At 45.7% G+C, this 21,197-nt stretch overlaps 1 protein-coding gene across 1 annotated transcript in view; it reads left to right on the forward strand.

Annotated features, from left to right (window-relative positions):
- Ttll11 (tubulin tyrosine ligase like 11) overlaps positions 1-21,197 on the forward strand; it is a 231,797-nt gene that overhangs the window by 121,386 nt on the left and 89,214 nt on the right. The window lies entirely within an intron of this gene.

Below are 21,197 nucleotides of genomic sequence, written 5' to 3' on the forward strand. Positions count from 1 at the left end.
TGGGCAGGAAGACACAAGTCACTGGAACCCTAGAAGAGCGGGGCAGTCTAGCAGCATGGGTGCCTGACGCCACATCGCCCAGCAGGGGAGTTAAGTCAGTCCCGTGCAGAGGTCGGTCTCCCACAGCAGATGTTTCCTATTCAATGCCACTTTGTAAGTATGGCATTAGAGCTGCAGAGCACAGGGCAGGGAGAACCAAGTCTTTGGTGGAGTCACTGGGAAAGATTACTTCCAACAAGTCCTGAGCCATGAGGAGAAGCCAGCTTAGACAAGACAGAGTGGGCTGGGAGGATTGGCAGTAGGGGAAGAGCCAAGGACAGAGGGCACGTCACTGGGGGCAGAGAAGGCTTGAGGAAGACTAGTAACTGTGTGAAGTTTCCCTCGGGGAGGAGGACATGTATTCAAATGGCTCTGGAAGGAAGAGCAATTTACCAGAGGGCAGATTGGGGATAAATATTAGCAAAAGCTTTCTAATAATCTCAATTTTTTCTAAAAGTAGAACAGGGCTGCCCCGGGACACAGCAGGCTTGCTTTCTGGCACCAAAAGGGGCCAAGTAGAGCTGATAAGGCAGATGGTAGAGAGGGCCCAGAATTTGGTGCCAGAGACCCAGACTCAGATCAAACTTGCATCCTTTCTTTCTGCGTGACTCCAGACCAATCACTCAACTCATCTGAATCTCCATTTCTCACGGGGATCCAATTGCAAGTGTGGAAGTGCTTCATAAACTATGAAACATCGCATCAAATGTTAATTATGATGCTCGTTGTTATTTCACCCTCGTTACTGGTGAACATGTCTGAGCTGTCCAATTAATTTGTCTTGGATTCCCTGGAGTTTTTAGCTTAATACCATCACATAATAGTAAATGTTTATTGAAGGAAATAATGAACGAATCAATGACTTTCCCTCCAAAATTGGCCCTGAAGGTTGAACTTGGGTCTTATCCCAAGCCTGGTATATAATAGTCTCCATAATTCACTCAAATGCCCTGAGTGAATGAGGAAGGAATTAAATACATAATTACTACTAATGTGACAGTCGTTGGTTGATAAGCCCTTTACTTATATTTCACTTAATCCTATACATGGCCTTGTGAGATGATCCCCAAAGATGATCTCATCCTGGATTGTACGGGAGATGCCCGCACTGGATGAGAGGGAGGCCCAGCTGGCCTGTGAGCCATTTTCACCTCGAGGATCCCACGTTTCTGGTGAAGTGGTTCTCAGGGTGGATATCAGTGAACATAGCTGCTATGTAGTGTTACTATGACTTGCTAATTACAGAAACATACCTAAAATGTCTATTTTTTTCCATCATTATATATGGAGGCTCAGGGTTTTTTTGGGTTTTTTTTTTTTTTTTTTTTTTTGTAAATATTGAATAAATAAAGATCTGAGCTTCAGTCAGTGATAGTTTTCTCCCTACCAAAAGTATTTCTGTTTCTTAAGACAGAGAGCAGTCCTTTCACTTTGGTTCTGGCGCTGGAGCTGTGTTCTGGTTATTAATGTAGGAAGAGACTGCGGCTATCTCGGCCTCAACCTTCTCCTCTGTAAAATGGGGGAACTATAGCTACTTTATAAAGGTATCAAGAGGTTTAAATAAGATAATGCAACTCAGGGTCCCGAATGGGGCAGTTACACACGGTCTCTGGGAATATCTAGCTCAGTACCTGGTCATAAAGTAGGCACCCAGTTGATGGGAGTTTCCTTTATTCTTTCTCAATTCACAACCTCCTCCATCCTCTAAATACTCTGCACCAGCCATAACTGGACTTGATAGCTATGGGGCCAAGCTGATAGCGGAACCACGCTGGGAGGAGAAATGTCACAGTCCTTTGTTCAGTGAAGCTGAGCTCCGTGGTGGTACTGATCAGGGGGTGAGTGACTCCAGCGAGTGTCTCTGTCATTCTGTAACAGGAGGCTCCTGTGCAGCATTCCAAAGTAGGAACTCAACGGAAGAAGGCAGCTGAGGCCGAATCGGCTGCCAGGCGGCTCCTTTCCAAGAACATCTCCTATTGTGCTCTCGTGGAGGAGACAGGGAGCCCCTCCGGAGATCTTGTTCACTCTTGCGTTTTCCCTTTTCCCTGTCACTAGGTAACTTTGAGTCAAATGCACGCAGCCAATAGCAGCAGCATGCAAAAAGCATCTGTACCCACGTGGCATCTTGATAAGAATTACAGCCGTTCATTTTCCACACACTTGGGATGGAACTCTCTAAATTCCAAAACCCTTTCAATACTGTTTGGAGTTGAAATCTTCCTAGAGTGCATTTTATACCTGCTTCCTGGGATTGAGGAAACATAATTTGACGCCCCCCCCCCCCCGATTTTCTTGGCACCTTGGAATTAAGAGGTGTGCTGGTAAAAACTGGCTTCTGAAAAACAAAATAAAACACCCCAGGCTGGCTACATTGGATGGTTCCATGGTGCAGATATTCTTACCCCAACCACTTTAAGCTCTCAGAGGTTTCTAACAGGAAATCTGGGAGGTTCCTGAATATTCCAGGCAGCTTGAAAGGACGCATCATGGCCTCGCATTGCAACACTGGACAGCTGGTGGACCTGGGAGAGGATACTGAACCTCAGCTGCTTTTCATATATTGGGGTAAAAATCACCACACCAGGAGTGAGCAGGGACTAGATCCGGTGGCACACTATGTTAGGGGTCCCAAACTGGAGTGCTCTAGAGGCCAAGGAGGTGACATTAGTGAATGGGAAGCTGAACGGGGACTCTGGCAAACACCTGGATTGCCTCTAAAGCTAAGCTGCACCTTGGACCCAGTGGAGAAATTCACCTGTGCCCAGGTCCTTTCTCAGACCAATTAAACTGGAATTTCCAGGGGTGGAGGTGGAGTACATTTTAAGAAAAAAGCATCTCCCCAAGGTGCTTCAAATGTGCAGGCCGAATCTGAGAGCCTCGGGTCCTAACAGGTGCCTGTGGGTAGCCAACCTGTCTGTCATCCGTGAAATAAGTCAACGGCTTGGCTCTTCTGCAGAAGAGTCCTCCCTGCCCTGTGGTAGGGCACTGTGTGGTAACCTGGAAACCATTCTTTGTATGGGGACTTTTTTTATCTTCCTAAATCCTGCAGGCTGGCCTTCAGGCACCATGCAGTCAAAATCCCTGCCTCGAAAGCGCCCCCTGGCTTTGTCCTGTGGTCTCCCATGGACTGTGAATGTATTTTGTACTGTTTTGTCTGTTCAGTGGGAACTGATAAGGGAGGCTTTGCTGGGGCTCAGGAGCAGAGAACCCAGGGATTCCACCCCCACGGCCCCCCTCCCTTGCTCTCCAGCCATGGTGAACTTGTGATGATTCCCAAGGGGTCAAACCCGGTGGTGTCCCTGTGCCTTTGCACACTGTCTCCCCCTGCCCAGGAGCCTTCTTACCCATTTTCCACCCAGTGACCTGGAAGTGAGCCCCACCCTCTCAGTGGGCTCAGGACCCCCATGCCCACTGCAGCATAGCACTTCCAGGATATATTGTCATTCCTAGTTTGTACCTTTGTCTTAATTCAACAAATATTGGTTCTCATCTTGAAGCACAAACGAATTGTACTGGATTTATGGATTGCACATCCGGATGGCGAGATCTTCTAGGGTCAGGGCCACATCTTATTCACCTGTGCCCCTGGCACTCTGCACGGGGCCTGGCACACAGATATCTCAGATACTCAAAAGGCAGATGGAAGGATGGGTGGGTGGGAGGCATTTCTAGCTTACTTGTGTGCTCAGGGCTGTGACTTCAAGGGATAAGTTTGCTGAAAAAGGTGACTTTCCCAGCAAGGGGAATGTTTTCATGATTTCCAGAAATTTCACAGGCAGATTCAATGCCTATGGCAGGACTTATTCATGGTGGTTAGATTAAGGACCACTTTCTTTAAAGGACTTAGACACAGACTTTGAGAATAATTTTTCTCTCCAATAGTGTCCAGAATGGAAATATTAAAGTTAGGGTGAGTTTGGGGAATTGGGAGTAGTTTGGTATGGATTGGGGGGGGGGGTGCAGTAAGGAGCAGAGGGAATGAGGATGAAAGGATTAGCAGCGGTCTGATTATAAAGGGCCTTAACTGCCAGGCGGGGGAGCTTTGGATCTGCCCTGTGGGTGGAGGGGAGAACCTCATGGACTCTTTAGGAGAGGGACCCATCCAGGATCAGTGGTTGGCACATTGAACAGATCAGATCGAGTCACTCTTCTTTCAGAGGGGTGGCCCCCAGTCTTCTGTTCCCACCCTTTCCATTTGCATGATTTACCTTTCATTATTGTGTTCGTTATTTTCACAGCCCATCCTGGTAGGAGTCAGACCTGATGCCGGGTGAAATTAAACTGACAGGACCTCAGACGACCCCCTTTGTTTATATGATTAACTCCTGGGCGTTTCAGAGAAGATTTTATTTCAAGAGATCATCTGGGGTTAGTTTTCAGCTCTTTTCCAGAGAGCCTCCTGGCCAGCAGTCTCTTGCTCCTGACGCTGTGTGTGCATTTTTAAAAGCAGGTGTCTTTCAGGGCTGAGGGATGCCAGTTTCTAATTAGTTGCTTGTTAAACTGAGGGCCTCCAGATTGTGCTGCTAAAATTACCAGTTTATTCAATGAAGAAATCCTGACGGGGTTTTAGATTCCCCCTGAAAACAAACATCCGGCTCTGTGCCCATGTCACATTTTCTGAGCTGCCGGTTGTTACCTGTTACTATTACTGACTATGGTGCCAGAGGTGGTTTGAGTGCTTTGCACATATGGTTGTCTTGTTGAATTCTACAGGATCTTTGCAAATACCATTTTCTTTTCTTCTTTTTTTTCCAGAAGAGGAAATGTGGCCTGAGAGGCAAGTTATTGCCTAAATTCACCTGGCCTGTGGGTCAGCTGGGTAATCAACTCAGCCCAGCCCTAGGCGGGGCCCTCTCCCTGATTCTTCCCACACTCCTCACTGTGAGCGGCTTACTGCTCTCCATTTGCCTACACTTAATTGACTGGGCAACTTAAGAATTTGTATTTTATTTCAACAGCATCCAGAAAACAGTGAGAATAATTTAAAAACATAGCATAAGTATGTTATAGAAATATATTAAATGCCACCAATACTTTCCTTGTCATTCCGTGTGAGTTCACTTAAAGAAAATAAATTCAATATTCCCTGCTCTACTAGTGAAGCCCTGCATTCTAAAATTACCCCAGGGGCAGGAGTTTAGTTCTCCAGTGATTATTCATGGTGTGGTGCAACCAGCCTTCCTGGGCTCTATTTATCATTTCATTAATTTGGTCATGGTTTGTTCTTCCTTCCAGGAAGGTGGTAATTGTATAGAATCAGTGTGATTAGGAATTTGTAAACGTCACATTAATTTAGTGTTTGACTCTCTCACTGTTAGCTATTTATGATACGAAGATTGATTTTTATTCTCTATCCAGACTTGAAGAAAGAGATGGGTGGGATTCTGAAGTCATTCATTCATTGATTTAAGAATGTTTCCTGGACCTCTCCCCCGGGGTGGGCTGCCTTGTCCAGGGCAGGGATGGAGCTGAGGGGCCGACCTGTGAGGTCTACCCTCATGGAGCTTGCTTTCCCAAGGAGGGAGGTGGCCTTAAATAGACATACCCAGAAAGAAAAGATAGAGTAGAAGAAGAGCGCCCATAGGTACGGGGTGTGTATTGGTCAGTGCCACAGCTTGGCTCTGGAATGTTCCCCAGAGGCCCAAACATTAAAGGCTCAGTCCTCAGCTTGACACCACTAGGACCTTTAAGAGGCGGGGCCTGTGCATGGCTGCCGGCCACTGGGGCTAGCTCCTCAGAAGGAATCATGAGATTTCAGGCCCTTCCTCTCCTTCTTTTTCACTTCCAGCTGCCATGAAGTGATCATCTTCTCACCATGAGGTGCCGCCTCGCCACAGTCCCCAAACTAATGGGTCTGCCTGACCATGGACTGAAACCACCAAAACTGTGAGCCAAAATCAACCTCTCCAGTTTTTAAGCTGATCATCTCAAGTATTTGTTACAGTAATAGAAAGCTGACCAAACATAATCTGCTTTTTATTACCGTAACAAAATACCTAAGGAAGGCTGCTTATGAAGAAAACAGGTTTAATTAGCTCAGAGTTTTGGAGGTTCAAGGGCATGGCCCTGGCATCTGCTCAGTGCTGGTGAAGAGCCTCTTGGCTGTGTCACATCACTGAGCATGGCAATTGTGGGGCACATGTGGGAGCAAGTGATCACAGGAGAACTGAGTCCCTTCCAAGGAACTCCACCAGACCCCACCTATTAAAGGTCCCACTGTCTCCCGTACCCACACCCTGGGGACCACAGTTCCAACACACGCATGCTTGGGGAGCAAACCACATCTACACCATAGCGGGACGGGACAGTGATGGGGGCAGGGAGCTTTGAGAAGCTTTCTGTATATGGGAAGACAGATGCTTGAAGAAATAGATCCAAGCCCTGGCTTGGCTTCTGGGCCTCTGCAGGTTCCTATTTGGACCATTCTTGGACAACCATGAAGATCTGTGACATGTAGCAGTTTGTCATTGTACATGGTACCTTCCATCACAAAAGGTTTTGTCTTCTGTGAAGTAGATGGGTGGGTGAGTTAAGTGGAGGAAGTGGTGACTCTTTGCTGTGTCCATGGAATCAACCCACACAGGTCCTTTGTTCATTTATTAAGTCAATAAGTCCTTAACTGAGTGTCTGTTATAGTCTGTACCCCTAAGAAGATGAGCTAGGCTGCTCAGTCCCTGTCTTTGAGAAGGGAGAAAGAGATGTATAAGTAATTATGATACAGTTAGCCCTTGACAGGTATGAGGGACACGTCCAGAGGCCTCTGGGAATCATTAAATTGAGTATGACTTATTGTTGTGCAAATATTCACTAGTTAAGTGACTTGTGAATGCAGCTTGGATTGGGTGATTCAAGGTTACGCACAATGCTTTACACGTGTGTCTCTCCATACTGCTACATGCCACGTGACCTTCAGGATTACCAATGCCAAGGTCAGCTCTGCACCATCCCAAGTTCTGTACTTGCAGGTGTGAATGGATATGGGGACACGGAGCAGCTCACTTGCTCAGGGGCTCTTGGACGTACCTTCTTGGCATGGGATGAGGTAGGAGGCAAGGGTAGGGGTGTAGATCTTTTCAGGGGCTCCCTGAGAACCCTCCTGATATGATCTGCTTTTCGGCTGCTCTGTGGAGACTGGCTGGTTGAAGGCAGGAGTGGCAGGAGCCTAGGGGAGGGAGGAGGGCAGTTAGCAGCAGCTCCTTGGAAGTGGAGACAGGGAAAGAGGTGCAAGGACTCAGCAGACACTTGGAGACACAGTGGACAGGACTCCTGCTGGCTACCGTGGGGAGCGATGGGGGAAAGAGGAGTTAAAGATGCCCCCAGGATTTTGGCCAGTGCAATAGGAAAATGGGAAAGACAGAGGAGTTGCTGATCTGTGCTGCATAAATATTCTTGGGAGGACAATCCCCAGGATGGACAGGAGCAGTGAGAGCCGGAAGGCTGCAGGACCGACCAGTGGACAGGCATAAATGAGCATTCTGATGAGAGGCACTGGGCAGTGGCACCAAGAGAATGGACGAAGAGGGTCCTTCTGCTCAATTCAGCAGCCATTGCCTGGCTGAATCAGAGATTGAGACCACTGGAGGACCCAAGAGAGAAAGGTCGAGAAGGAAACCATTCATTCTGATGAGGAATGGAGCAGGAAGAATAGATTTCAGGGAATGAAAAGAAGTCCACTTTCAGACAGGTCCACTTTAAGGAACCTGTCAGTGTCAGTAAATGTCAGCTGTTACCATCATTGTCATTATCGGCACTGATTTCCTCGCTGTCGGTGCATCCATCAGTGGTAGTCGAGGTCATTGCTGAAGGCTGGGTCTTCCTGAGAGAGTGCAGAGCTCAAGAGAAGAGGGTAAAGGAAGAAAGTGGCTTCACCTTTCCTTTTAGAAGACAGCGCAGAAGGCATTTCCTAGTCTCCAGTCTCACTTTCACGATGATATGACTCGACTTGAAAGTTTCGTAAAATTAACTGCAATTTAGAAGGTAAGGAGTAAGCCACTGGTTGGATCTGACAATGCTGAGGTCCCCTTATGTGAAAGTTCTTGTACACACACACCAAGAGGATGACAGGCAGCACACAGTTAAATCGTTTTAATGGAGAAAAGTGGATGTGAATGGCAGAATCTTAAATGCATTAGTTTTCAACATTGTGAAATTAATTGGCTCCCAAATATAGCCCTCTCCTGCTATAATTGCCCTGCTGAGGAGCCTCGAGCTTTCCTGTTACCTGTAGCCAACATCTCTGGGTTTGATGCTGAATAAAGGCCTCTTTGTTTAATTAGGGTTGAATCATGTTTTAAGAAGTTGGTAATCTAATTAAAATTATACTTCCGGTTTATACGAAATAGAAAAAGAAGAGGTCATCCCATGCTTTGTGGCACCTGCTCTACACCCTGCGGTAAGCTGGGGACAGGGTTTCAGAGTAGGGTAACAAATGGTCTCTGCCCTCCCACAGCTCCAGGCCTGCAACTGGAGGCAGAAGGGCAAACTGCGATGTCGACACAAGATGATAAATGGTGATAGTCCAAGGTGCTGGTTGTGGTTCACAATGTCCAGAGCAGGTGATGTTTGAAGTGGGCCTTGAAGGAGAGGGGAGAATGTCACCTAAAGAGGAGGCCAGTTAAGAGAACATAGTAATGACCCAAGGGAGGGCCGAGGAGACCTAAACTAAGGCACCGATGCTGGGGACAGTTTTGGGAAGTATTTTCCCTCTCCTGGTGGCTGATTGCGTGTGAGCAAGTAAAGGAGAGGGATAAATGAAGAAAGAGAGAAGAGGTCACAGATCACAAATGGTTGAACTCCAAGGGAGGGAGAGATGGAGAGGAAGGAAGGGGAAAGCCTGCAGGTTTCCCTTTAAGCGTACAATTTTATATAATTTAGCAAGGGGATTCATGACTATCAATCACAGGCATATTCAGAAAATGCAAGCATAGCTATTGTGAGTCCTTTGTTCACAAGCTGTGCTTTGAGAGGCTGGGTAGACGTCTGACTTGTGCCATTGCACAAGTACCTGAAATGAGCTGGGTTGTTAGGTTCAGTAATGAAGGAGGACCGGCCAGCCTGCTTGGAACGGTGGAACAGGAAGGTGTCTGTCCTTTGTCCACAAAGTCACCTTGTCAGGTAGTAACAAAAGATTCACTCGCCTCTCATCCCCACCAGCCTGCCCCCAGCCTCATTTCAGCCACCTTCCCCTCCCCCTTCTGCGGTCTTTGTCCTGTGTTGCTGAGCAGAAGTGGAGCCTGGCATACAGGCTGAAGCCTCGACTGGCGAGATGCTTTTCAAGGATGTCACCGCGTCCGCCAGGTGCCTGACCCACAGCACGCAGGCCGGGCCAGGCGCAGCAAGGGGTGTAGGTGGTCACCAGCCATGTCCGTACTCAAAGGGCTGAAGCTTTGTCTGGCTCTTGCTCTTTGAAAATTTAAAAATACTTATTGTTGATTGTGAAACATTTTAAAATTTCAGAAAACAATACAACACGCAATTATGCACTCCCTACCAAGACGCTGCAGATGAGAACGACTTTGCCTTATCTACTTCAGATCTCTCACTTTAAAAAAAAAAAAAGTAATAGTATTTATAAATAATGTGTGATTATTTCATATATCAATTTTACATAAATGATACAACACTGTCCAAATATCCTACTACAACCAGCCTTTTTGCTTAATTTTGTTTTGATATTTATCAATATTTAGGTCTATGCTGGCTCCTTGTTATTTATTCTACCTGCTGTATAATATTCATTTAGTGAACCATGATTTATTCATCTATTCCCTCTTATTAATTTACTCTCGGCAAGGAAAAAAAAAACAGGTTGTTCCTCAGCTTTGCTAATACAGTGTTGCCCTGAACACTCTGGTGGGTCCCTGGTGCACATGTGCGAGAGTTTCTCCGGGGTCAACCTAGAGTGGAAATTAGCTCTTTATTTATTTATGTACTGGTTATTTTCTCATATCAGACTTCATCTGTTTGGTTTGCTGCTGTATACCTTGTACCTAAAATAATGCATTGCAAACACTCAATAAACATTTGCTCAACGTACGAATATATTCCTGTTAACCTCAGAGTGATTCCACTACCTTAGACTCCACCAACTTTGTGGGAGCACTTCCATTTCCGACGTTCCAGCCAACGCCTGGTCATGGAGCGCATTCGAGGTTGCCAATCTGATGCATGGGGAACAATGCCATAGGCTTCTAAGCTGCATTTTGGCGATCACTAACGAGGTTGGCTGGCTTAAAATAGATGAATTGGCCATTTAGATTTTGTCCTCTGAATTACCTGTTTGTATTCTTTGCCATTTCTGCTTCCTTACTGATTTGTAGGAACGCTATATTTATCTTGCACAAAACCCCTTTGATGGTTACATGGGTCACACCCACCGTTGCTGAGGCTGTCCTTCACAGTTTGCCTCTTGATGAGCAGTAGTTTCCAATCTTATAGACTCTTATTATTTGTTTGCTAAAAATGAAAGTTTTATTTCTTCCTTTCTAATCTTTGTGCCTTTAATTCCTTTCTTTCTTACATCTTATTACCCTGATGATTATGAACATGCTCATCTTTTCCCTGATTTTAAAGAGAATGATTCTAATATTTTATCACTGAGTATGAAGTTGGCTGTGGATTTTGCCAGATATCTTTTGTCAGGTTGTTTTATACTGTCCGTGTGATCCTAAGGTAAACCTTGGTAATGGTAGATTATTTTTTCATACTTGTTTTTGTTTCTAGATATTCTCTGTGATTTCTTTCTTAAAATATTTTTTCTTTCTTAATCATTTTCCCCCTTAGGATTTGTTTTCTTCTCTTTGAAATTTTAATTACTTTAAATATTCTTATCTCAGGATTTTTGGTTCGCCTTGTCATTTTTTTAGGGAGTGATAGCTTCTCCTGCTTTTCATGCCAAGTTACTCTCTTTTGCTTCTGTTGGTATACACAATCAAGTCACCAAATACTTCTTAAGCAACTACTGTATGCCAGTACAGGAGGGTGGGTGGGGAGATGGGGGAGTTTCTGGACTCCAAGAAATCATTTTTTTACAAATACTCATCACACAATCACTACTTACTGTCCGCAAAGCCCTGCACAGCAGGGTGATGTGGGGAGTGGTGTAGAGCCCAGGATTTGGAATAAGATGAACCTAGATTCAAATGCTGGTTCCATCAATTATTAACCATGTCAGATGAGCAAGTTAGCAAGCTACTTAATATTTTTAAGCCTCAATTAACCTCTTCTCTCAAAGCAGGATAATAAGTGTCTGCTTCACAGAGTATATCCCAACACATGTGCTATTAAATGCTTAGCACGGTATCCAGCACACAGTGAGAATCGATCAAAATAGCTGCCATTATTTGCATCCATTTTTCCATTTGATCCTCACAATTGCTTTATGAGATAGATTATTGTTACCATTTGACAGATGTCCTAGGAGCATGTGGGAACATTTAGTAAAATATTACAAAAATGCAGAATTTTATTAATATATGTAAAAGGGCTTTGATCAGCGTTAAATACCACGCAGATGGAAGGAAATGTCGTTCTCCGGGATGGCTTAAACCCAAATTCTTGTCTGCATTTAGAAGGTGTCATGACAGGAATTTAAAATCATATATTGCAAGACCCAGAGAAAAAGCCTAGCCATGTCTGAAAAAGAGGGAGCAGAGAAAGGATTGCAAATATCATTTAACAGTAAAATCTAGGTGTTACTGCTGTGTTTAAGTCTATATGATGCTACAGCAAAATGTGTGAAAATAATTTGCATATAGCCCCAATTTTATTTAAAATTTATGGTTTATATGCACAGTATATATCAGAAGGAAACACACAAAAATCTCAAGTATGATGATCTCAGCCCGTAAGATCATAGATCATTTTAAGTCTTTTTTTCTTTAAGATTTTTTGTATTTCCCTAGTTTCTTTCCTTTTTTTGTTTTTGTTTTTTAAGGGACACTTAATCACTGGAGCCACATCCCCAGCCCTTGTTGGTTTGAGATGGGGTCTCACTAAATTGCTTAGGGCCTCATTCAATTGCTGAGGCTAGCTTTGAACTTGCAATCCTCCTTCCTTAGCCTCTCATCCCTGGGATTACAGGTGTGCACCACCATGCCTGACTATATTCCTAGTTTTTACCATGAGCATATTCAGGTAAGGAAGGAGGGGAGCCAGGACCTCCCCCTTAGACCTGTGTGAGGTCAGCTGGGCATTGAGTCCCAGTAGACCACGTGCTGGGGGACCGAGGCTTCCAGGAGCGTGCTGGAGCTGGGGGCCTTAGAAAGAAGGTGCCTGGTCCTCAGAGAGCAGAGGAGAAGAACAATCTTGTCTCCTCTCTCCACAATCCAATCTGATGTAAGTGGGCTTAATTCTCTTCCTGTCTGCGTTTATTGATTGGGTTATTTTGGTGCAGCTTGCTGGGAAAGCACCCGCCTAGGTGTACTAGTCCTAGGAAGTAGGTGTTGGAGATTGTCTCCATGCTCATCACCCTGTCTTCCTCTCTCTATCCTCTCCCCGCAGCTCTCCAGCCAGGAAGGCCTAAAGGAGTCGGCCAAACCACGCTTTGCATGCAGTATTTGTTTGGGGCAGTAATGAGCTCAGTTTCAGCTAGACACTCACAGATCAGGTGGTAGTTAGTAATTCAGGCTGCTTTCTCAAAAATGGCCAGTAGGGGGCAATGGACCTGGAGACCTTTTGAGACTCGGTGCCTTAGCTGGGCCTGGGCAGAGAGACACTGGACTCTCTGTACATTACATAGATTATTTCTCTGAGTTCTTCTCTCATTCACTCAAGTACCTAAGCCAGAGCATGGACTTTCCCACAAACTCCCAGTGAGTCTTCTTGAGTTTGTGTCCTTGTTATGGTTTGGATATAAGGTGTCTCCCAAAGCTCTTGCTCCTGTAGGCATGTTCCAAGGTGCAGTGATTAATCAGTTCATCCTAATCTGAATAAATAAGTGGACATTTGTAGGCAGGTGGGATGTGGCTGGAGGAGTAGATCCCCGGGAGTGTGCCTTTGGGGTTTAATTCTGTCCCTGGCCTCTCCCCGACCCCACTGCTTCCTGACCACCAGGAGGTGAGCAGCTTTCCTCCCCGTGGCCTTCTGCCATGATCGCCCACCTCCCCTGAGCCCAGAGCACTGGAGTTGCCCAACCGTGGACTGAGCCTCTAATCCGTGGGCCCCGAGTCAACCTCTCCTCTTCTATAGGTTGTTTTTGTCAGCTCTTTTGGTCACAGTGACAAGAAGCTAACACCACCGTCTAAAGAGGTCTTGAGTTTTCGTTCTCTCCCTCCTCATCGTCCTTGCCTAGGCCGCCATCATCTCTGATCTGGATGGCTTTAGGAATTTCTCAACTTACCCTCCTCACTTGCTCTTACCTCTATCCATTTCATTCCCTTTCCAGCCACCAGAGATCTTTTTAAAATTCAGTTCTTAACCAGGGCTTTTCATTTTCCCATGAAATGCCTCACAGAGTTTTGCATTATCTTGTGTAGAACAACAGTTTCAGACTATGTCCCCAGACCCTCAGCGTCCTCCAGGATCTTGTCAGGTTATCCACAGGGTCAGATTATTTTCACCATCATCCTACTAAGATATGATTTCCCCTTCTCATTTGCACTGATGGTGCCAAAGCAGTAATAAGTACAACTCCTGACTCCTTAGTTTACTTATGAGAGTGACACCAGACTGTGCCAGCAATCTGTCTATTCTTCACTACCACACACTCACTCACAGTCCAAAACAAACAAAACCCTAGACTCATCTTGATGACACCAGACATGGTAGTGTACATCTGTAATCCTAGCATCTTGGGAGGCTGAGGCAGGAGGATCACAAGTTTGAGGCCATCCTCAGCAACTTGGTGAGACCCTGTTTCAAAATAAAAAAAATGAAAAGGGCTGGATTGTAGCTCAGTGGTAGAGAGCTCCTGGGTTCAATCTTCAGAATTACAAAATGAATAAATCTCAGCCCTTGGGCTGGGGTTATAGCTCAGTGGTAGAGCATTTGCCCAGCATGCCCCTGGGTTCAATCTCCACTCCTGCAAATAAATAAATCTCAGCCCTTGCATATACTTCTTAATGTTCTGTGTGACAAATTGTCAACTAAGCTAAAGAACATTTGCTACTCAACTGAAGCATATTAAAGCTCTTGGGACTGTCTTGGTTGCAAGTTAAACTAGCTCTTTTTGGTCTTGGGCACAACTGAAAAGTTTTTTCATGGTAAGAACAATTGACAAATGAATTATTTCTATTCCAATTTGAAAATAAAAGAGGTGAGCTTTACACATCAAGGAAAACAACCAACAGCATTGCCACCGATGATAAAATTTGAACTTTCAAGCAAAAACTGTAATTTCAGAAAATTTGTATCTACCACCAGGAGCTTGACAGCTTCCCAATATTTAAAGACTATTTTTTTTTCTGCTGAGATCAGTGGTGACATTAAGGAATGTGATTTTCTGATATCGTATAATGAAATGCACAACATTTGGAAGATCCACATAAACTGGTATTTTCCAAATGTTCAGGCATGATGTTGCTAAGTTCTGCAGGGTAAAAGGTCCATTCAAATCAAGACAGACCAATGGATTTTAATGGGATAGAGCATGAAAAGTTTATTGGTATGACTTCAGTGCCTATGTGGCAACTCACCTTTGACAAAGCACCACTGAACAAGAGCTGGCCCATACTAGGTTGTCTTCATGTATTTCACTTCCAAACATCTCAACAGACTGAAAGCAGAAACAGGCATGGGAATCCAACTATCTTCTATTAAGTCAGTTATTAAAGAGATTTGCAAAAAAGCAAAACAATGTTACCCTTTTCAGTAATTTTTTTGTTTTGTTTTAGGAGAAAAAAACCCATGTTTTCCACAAAAATGTATCATTTGCATTAACACTCTTGTTTTTGTTACTGTTTGATTTATTGTTACTGATTTTTATTGTTGGTTTTTAATAAATTCATATTTTTGAAAGTCTTCCTTTTTTGTGTTTTTTGGTTTTTCTTTTTTTATGCTAGGGATTGAGCCCGGGAGTGCTTAACCACTGAACCACAACCCCAGCCTTATTTATGTATTTTTTTATTTGGAGACAGGGTCTTGCTAAGTTTCCTAGGGCCTTGCTAAGTTGCTGAGGCTGGCTTTGAACTCTCAAGTTCTCCAGCCTCAGCATCCTGAGTCTCTGGGATTACAGGCATGCGCCATTGCGCCCCACTCAAAAATCCTTTGTTTTTGTTTCTGTTAAGGAGTGTGAAGGATTCCTGAAGACAAAACCTTTGAGAGCCACTGATGTAGCTACTAGACGTAGCAGTCCAGGTCTCTCTGAGTCTTCCTGGGCTCCCCACCCTGCCTTCTTTCCATCACACTGTCAGTCTCTCCAGCCTGACTACCTTCTGTTTCTGGGCCTTTGCACGTGCAATTTCTTCTGCCAAAAACAAGTCGGCTCCCACTCCCGGGACTCCCTCGCCCACCTCGGCTGCCACTGCAACCTGGGAGAGCTCTCTCTGCCTGTTCTTCTGTGCCCGCTCTTGTGCCCTGCCTCTGCAGGCTCCATGTTAATACATTTCATAATGATTTCTACCTTGGGATTTAAATCCTCATTATGTCCCTCCTTTATCATTTCCCCTCTGTATCTATTTTACAAGTGCCACCTCCTCTGCTGTCTGTTGTATTGTATTAATCACCACCTGTCTGATGCAAGAGAGAGGGAAAACTAACCGACGTTTTCAGGGCTGAGGCAGCCACTTGATCAATCTTTTCCCTGAGATTTCATACATTTTTAAGAGGGTCCTCACATCCCTCTTTACAGGCTCTGGCTTAATTTACTCTGTGTTTTGGTTTTTTTTTTTTTTTTTTCCTCTCTAGCCCAGGAAGAGAAGCATCTGCGTGTTGTCATTAATGAGGCTGCTTTTCCTGTCTCTTGTAGTTGGGAGTCCCTGAAGTGTGTGCTTGGATTTGTACCTGCCAAACTTCCTGTTTTCATGGTACATTATCTTCTCTCTGAGCTCCAACCCCTTGAAGTATAAACTCCGACCTCACCCATCCTCAGGATCAATGGGAATTAGCCTTATTATTTGATTTTCCTTTGCAAAAAAAAAAAAAAAAAAAGTGGGTTATCGAGATCTATCAGCCTGCTGTAGAATAGTGAAAGGTTTGATGGGATCTTCTTTTTGAACTGTTAAGAAAGCTTTGTGAGAGCGCAGGCTATCCCTGCTGTCGGTTGAGGAACTCTGGGATGGGGCCGCTAATGATCCCAGGCGGCCTCTGCTCCTTCCTACACCTGGTTTTCCCATTTGTGAGATGCGTGGGCTGGCTGTTTGCCAAAACATACCCTGCCCTAAGGCTCTATAATCCAAATGCATCCTGAGAGCCTCTTAAGTATCAGGCTGTAGTTGGTACCAAGCAGGGGGCAGAGGCAGGAGAAAACATGTCTCCAAAGAAGACAGTGTCCTTGGAAACAAAATATTTAACTATGAAAGCCTTAGGTGCAATACAGAGCATGACAACTGTCTCTATCTCAAATGCCCACCTGTGCCAGGCCCTTCGCTGCATCCCAGGGCAGGGGCGTGGCAGCCGAGGAGGAGAGTGTGTAAATAGCAGCTCTCAAGAACTCGCAGGCTTATGACGGAGCTGCTAGACTCCACAGCCCCCTGAACTCCAAAGCCCCTTGCGCAGGACACCGGCTGGCAGTAAGGATAGAACAAGATGCCCCAAGTCTTTGGGACGAGTATTGGGGAGGAGGTGCAGGTTGGGTAGGCTCACAACATCCAAGTGAGGGACTCTGGGACGTCTTCCTTGAAAGAAATGATCTATTATGGAGTCCATATCATGTGGCTTAATGGTGAATCCTGGCATCAGAGAGGAGAGAAGCCAAAGTGTGCAGATACTGGGGGAAGCCATAGGGGAGGATAAAGAGAAGAACCTGGCTGGCAGCACAGCCTCTCTGCTGAGCCTGCAGTGGGACAGTGGTGTCCTCCGGAGCACAGGCCCCTAAAAGGTGTCTGTTGTGTGATGATGGGTGGTGCCCTCCTGAAGGGTCCTCGATGAAGCTTTGCCCACAGCAAGCTCCCGACATCCACCGAGTTGCTTAGATCTCCATCGTTCCTGGGAGGAAACAGGGGTCTGATTATCTCATGCAGAGCGGCCAATTTGAACTTTTTCAGCCGCGTAGCTTCCGTGGGACAGGTCTGCGTGCCCAGAAGGGGCTCAGGGGCTGCGGGGCAGCCTGGTGCCCTTAGCCTGTGCTCTGTGCCCCGAGCGCAGAAGATCATTACCCAGCGCTCTCCACGTTTGACAAATGGGACAGCGGCCGCTCAGGCAATTTCTCAGTGAATGGCTGAGCCAGGTGGAGTGGGAAGATAGCCGGCCTGACTGCACAGGGAAAGCTAATACTAATCATTAGGTCTTTGAACCTTGCCGCGTTCCCAATTAATGGCAGAATAAAGTGAAACGGTAATTAAATGGAATCTAACCCATGGACTGTGCTTCCCTGCTTCAGTGCCTCCTACCACCTCCTGTGTGAGGGACTGAGGACCAGCTCGGTCACAAGGGAGAAGGGCAGTGTGGGACTGGGGTACTTGTAACATTAGCCACCTGCTCCTGAGAACATTAAATGGGCATTTACTGCGCAGGGATCTCAGTGCTGGGGAATTAGCCAGTTATCCTCACAACTCCCCTGCCAGGCACGGGTGGTCTGTCACCTCCATATTAGAGATTCAGAAGTCAAGATGCAGAGAGGTCTGTTGACCACAGGACTAGGTGACTTTGTGCAGACCTGGGACAGCGGCCACACTGCTATATAGGGGGTTAGGAGCTCTGGCCCTTTTAACCCTTGGCCTAGAATTAGCCTGACTTTGGGTGACCAGCGCTTTGTCAGGTGACTTGTGTGGGCTGGCACTCTCTGGTGCTAACGTGGGATTGAATTTAATTAATGTCACCAGCCAGTAAACCTTGTCATTTGATGGTGTGTTTTAAGATGCAAGACTGGGTTTTAGTAATTGTGTAACAGAAAATGATCTGGCCAGATCTGTATTTTCCCCAAATAGATGATCACTTTGGGGGACTCCCTACAAGCCACCAATTCTGCAAGTGAAGGGGATCTTCCCAGCCCAGTGCTTGGCGAATCTCTGCCCTCTCTGCCCTCGTGCCCAGCTCTGACTTTGCTTGGATTTTAGTGAGCCTTCTCGCTGCTGTGACTAAAAGACCTGACCAGAACAGCTTTAGAGGAAGAAAAGTTTCTCTGGGGACTCACAGTTTCAGAGGTCTCAATCCACAGACCGCAGGCTCCAATCCTCAGGGCTCAAGGTGAGGCTGAACATCATGGCAGAAGAGTGAAGTGGAGGGAAGCAGTTCACATGATGATCAGAAAGCAGAGAGAGGTCTCCACTTGCCAGATACAACATATATAGCCCAAAGGCACACCCCAATGCCCACCTCCTCCAGCACACCCAGCTGCCTTCCGTTACCACTCTGTTCATTCCATCAGGGGATTAATTCACTGATGGGTTAAGGCTCTCAACCCTTTCTCCTCTAAACCCTCTTGCATTGTCTCACACGTGAGCTTTTGGGGGACACTTCACATCCAAACAATAGCTTATTTGGGGCCAGAGTCTGCAAATCACAGCGGGAGTTTCCTTCTGGTCCTGCAGGGCACTGCTGACCTGGTCAGACATGGTTTCCCGGCCCCTGTTTCCTCCGAAGTGGGATTAGACTGAGTCGCCTTTGAAAGACTCTCTGGCTTTCACATCTGGTGACTTTTCTGTTTATCAGCATCCTGTTGCCACATTCCCTGGGAGTACTCTTCAGATGACAGGCACTTGCTCCACTTATCACCATAACTTAAAAGTTTAGTTGCTTAAAATTGGAAATTATTTCAAAAGTGAGCATAGATTCGTTTTTCTTGACTTCAGTAGTTACGTAATTGTCTTCTTGGTGAGTTAGAGTCTGCATTCTGCACATCAAACCATAAGACCTTAGTGCCAAAAGGAATGGTGACCCAACCCTTACACCACAAATGCCCAGAGGAGCTCAGTGGCCTATCTGGAGTCACACAGCTCAAGAGGGGCAGAGCGCGCGTCCTCAAAGTCATGCTCTTGCTTCCTTGTCCAGTGCGCCTTCTCCTGTGTGGTAGCGAGTATCTTGAAGTCCTCTCCTGTGTCATCTGAGCACTCTGCATAGGACCCACATTTGGGGCTCAAAATTAACCAAAATATCTATCCTAAGAATGAATGATGTGCTCAGCTTCCCTGCAGAGGCCCTGCTTTTTAGCACCAGTGTGTGATTTTAACTTGCCACCCATCCATTTTCCATACATATTCCTTGGCTGGGAGAGAAGCTGCCAATACCCCTGGCTCTCCTAAAATAGGGCACGTGGCTTTTATGGAAAACCTGTGCCATTCTGAGGTGTCCAGGGCTCACTTCATGTTCAAAGGCCATGTTGGGTAGTCGAAGTTGTCTGAAACTGCGTGTTCTACTTAACATCCCCAAGGTGGTCTCTGGGAGGATATGGATTGCATTTTAACCAGATGAGAAGAAATGACTCATTTTATACTAGAGTGGCAAATGTATGTTGTATGTATGTAAAATTGAAGATGTCAAAATAATCTATCATGACTACAAATAAATAGCTTCCAAACAAACAAACAAAAAGCAACTAAAAAAGAAAGGGCGAGAGGAAATTTTTTTGTACTGGGGATTGAACCCAGGGTCACTTTACCTGAGCCACATCCCCAGCCCTTTATGTGTGGTGTGTGTGTGTGTGTGTGTGTGTGTGTGTGTGTTCAAAATAATATGAGACAGGGTCTTATAGAGCTGCTTAGGTCCTCACTAAGTTGCTGAGGCTGGATTTGAGCTCGTGATCCTCCTGCTTCAGCCTCCTGAGCCACTGTGATAATAAGCATGTGCCACTGCGCCCAGTGGAAGGAAACCTTTGGAGGTGACAATAAGTTTATTGTCTTGACCATTGTAGCAGTGGTCTTAAAATTGGAAATTATTTCAAAAGTGAGCATAGATTTGTTTTTCTTGACTATAGTAGTTATGTATGTTTAAACCCATCAAATTATACATTTTAAATATGTGCAGTTTTTAAAAATAGCAATGACACTCAAATAAAGTTGTATCAATCAATAAGTCAATCAAAATAGCATCCAGTTTTCTAAAAGAGTAGTGCCCCTTTGCCAAGGAGGGGCTGATCAAGAGGTGGTGCTGAAATAGAAATCCTAATCTGTGTCTCTCACCCATGTGCCCCTCATCCCCTCTGCCACCACCACCTCCCCATCGTCTACTGTGATACTTTAAGATGGAGGTTTCTGGAGCACCCATCAAAGTCACATGGTTGCACATCCCAATCCCCTAATATCACAGTCTCTGGGATCCAGCCTGGAACACACATTTTAGTGAGCTCTCTGGCCAGTTCCTTAGGCGCACCAGGGTTTGGGGACTATTGGCTGCTATAGGAGGATCCACACCAGCACCAAGACCCTTCAGGACAGGTCTTGCCACCTCCCTAAAGCCACAGCTACTGGGGCCCGCCTGGCAGGTCCACTGGAACACCAAAGGAGGTCTGTAACTAATAACCCAGCACCACCGCTGCTCATCCTATTCTGAACGCCCTTCAGGCCCTTTCCCTGCCTGGCTATCTCCCATCAGCGTCCTGTGCAGGACAGCATCACCCAAAAGTCTCCCTGCCTTCTCCTCCCTTCAAAACATGCCCATTTTCTGTGCTCCTGCCATACTTACTATCTCATTTCAAAATCATCCGTTTACATATTCTTTTCACCTTCCTGGGAGCAAGGAAAATGACCTCCTACCGTTCTGTCTTCCTTCACCTGGGAGTGCCTGGCACTTAATAAGAACTCCATCAATGTATGTTTTCAGATTTACTGATCCAAAAAACTGGATCATAGTTCAGGGAGCAGCCGTTTATAGAAGATCATGGTGCTGATATTTGTTGAACCAAAATAGTAACCATGAAGATTAAATTCCAGGAGAAAACAGAAGGGCGAGAGAGAATGCAGTGGTCATACAAAGTACCCGTCCATCCATCCTCCATCTGCATAGGCAGACCCTGTGCGCTGTGAGTCAGACGCTGCACTTAGAGCTTTGTAAGCGCCATTTCAATTCATTTTAATTTTCGCAGGAGAACTGTGGGGTGAGGCTCTGTTGTTTTCTTCATTTGTGTG

Source organism: Callospermophilus lateralis, chromosome 2, assembly GCF_048772815.1.
Source record: "Callospermophilus lateralis isolate mCalLat2 chromosome 2, mCalLat2.hap1, whole genome shotgun sequence".
Classification (NCBI taxonomy): domain Eukaryota; kingdom Metazoa; phylum Chordata; class Mammalia; order Rodentia; family Sciuridae; genus Callospermophilus; species Callospermophilus lateralis.